A 2,442-nucleotide genomic window follows, 5' to 3' on the forward strand; every position below is an offset into this window, starting at 1 on the left:
TCGTGGTCAAATCCCTCCTCCAAATCATGTCGGAAGTGATCGATTTTGCCGGTCTTCGACATTAGATCCGACTCACGGTTCGTATCTAGTTTTCCCTCCTCCACCACAACCATTGGTGGATTTCCACGGTGGTCAACGTTTCCTTGTGGAACATATACAGAAACACTGTGATGTGAAGGGGCAGCGAATGAGTTATCTTGTTGGCTGGCGTGGTTATCCACCTTCATATGATAGCTGGAAGCATCGTTCCCAGCTGGTTGCTGACGTTGAGGGCCTCGTCCGTCAGTTTGACGAGACCCATCCGATTCTCCAGAAGGCCCATCGGAAAACACGCGCCCCTGGCGCCTGTAAATCGATTGCAAAACGTCAATCGCGTCACGCATCTCAATTGAGATGCGAGCCCTTCCCCAGGGCGAAAAAAGGGAATAGACATCTTCTTTTACCCTCTTTGAGTTGTCAACACAACACGGACAGGGATCACCCCACGTGAGGCATGGAAGCCCAGCCTCACGTGACAGCCGATGCAATTTACACTTTGCACCGGTTGGAGTTCGTTTCTCAAACTTAACGCGATTTTTGTGAAGTTTTTGAAGCCAGGCTTCGCATCTAATGTCTTTGACATTGCGAATGAACGCGCTCCAGGCTTGCATACGCGAGACTTTATGTCGCTTATTGTTGCCACTAAGCCATCGATGCTTGAGAAAATCATCGAGACAAAAATCTTCCTCAGCGCGAAAGATCTTCGCGCTGGGATCAAGGCCATGTAGCTTTGTCGCAAAAAAAGGATATTTATTGTGAGGAGTAGTTCTCCGGACAAGCTATTGATTAGCCGTTCTGGCAAAAGCCACGGCTTCTATTCAGGGGCGAGATGCGACATTTTGCTATCTTCACTCCCCTGAGTGGTTTCCACTGAAGCAGGGGTACCACAAGAACCTTTCTTACGATGGCCATCGTCATCACCTTGCACAGAAACACGTGCAGGTGACCGCACGGGAGACGGAACGGGTGATGAGGGATCATCCTCATCGTCGGATCCAAAAAGACTATTAACTCGTCTATCAGAATGAGCCCTCTCATTCGAAGACTCATAGTCAGCCGCCTGACGTCTATCAGGCGACTGTTCTATTCTCCCCGAGACGGCCAATTTGTCCGACCCGCATTCGTAGTCGACCTCCAAAGAGGGGTCGTATTCACGTGGTGAACCACCTCGTGCTCCCGCAATATCTAGTGTTGCGCGAGAAGAAGTTACTATGGTAGACGTTCCGTCTGCCGCAAGAGATAACAGTGTCACCCGCGGCTGCACGAACCGCAACCGAAGGCGCCGCACTACCAGCACCCCGCATAGATTTGTTCTTCATGCGGTAGAATATAAATGATGGTTCTGACCAATCAACATCATTTTAAATTAATTGGTCTATTAGTGACCACTCTACCCAATGACAGTCCGAGTGATTGTCGTTTAAAGGAGAAGTAATCTAACGGGCTGTATCGTTACATGAAATTAATACTTAAAGGTTGTTAATTAAAACATTATCTAAAAGGTAGATAATATTTGGAAGATATTACTTTTAATAGTGATGTTCAGAAATCTTATCCATAAATAGGTATAGGCCATTATATCTATTTATCGGCTGTAAACGTAAGCAAAGAGAGAGACACGTAAGAGGTCAATTGCATGTTTAGTATTAGTTTATAATTAAGTTAGCATTAGAAGATATAAAGAAGAAATACTTAATTATATTAATACAGTTTTCATTTAACCCTCTTTAAGCTAATTGTCTTAAAGAGAAGTCTTCCTCTGCACGTACTAGTGTACGTGAAGTGACGTAAGGCACCACTCGCAACTGAAGCAGTGCGAAGTGGACTTGTACTGAAGCAATACAAGTCGTAGTGCCCCGTTACAGTAAGTGCGCACGAGGAGCCGGATTACCGCTCCCGTGATGTAGGCGGGCACGTCGTAATGCGGCCACACTCTACTTAAGCACACGCCCTAATACAGCGAGGAAGCGGTTTACACCTGCTTCTCTAGCGTGCAGTACGGTAGTTGTGGTGGGGGCGCAAGCGACCTCACCCAACACACTAAGAACTCTGGTGAAGTGACGTCACGGGAGCGGTAATCCGTCTCCTCGTGCGCACTTACCAAGTAGGTAGTAATTTTCAGACTGATTTATATTTAATAGAATTAAATATAAATACCTATTTTTACCAATTATAATGATATCTCTATCGATATCATTTAATATGTATTGCGAGCGTATCTTTGTAGATACCTCGCGTAACTTATGACGCTAGCCGTCATCACGGATGACGCTGGGCGTCATCCCTCCTAATGTGAATGCACCCATGTGCATCACATCCACAAGGGTTGGTCACAAATGTGCACCACACCCGAGTGTTGGGTCTAATTACTATTATTTAGTAATTGACCATCCCCTTAAGTAC

The sequence above is a fragment of the Bremia lactucae genome, linkage group LG8 (assembly GCF_004359215.1).
Source record: "Bremia lactucae strain SF5 linkage group LG8, whole genome shotgun sequence".
Taxonomy (NCBI): domain Eukaryota; phylum Oomycota; class Peronosporomycetes; order Peronosporales; family Peronosporaceae; genus Bremia; species Bremia lactucae.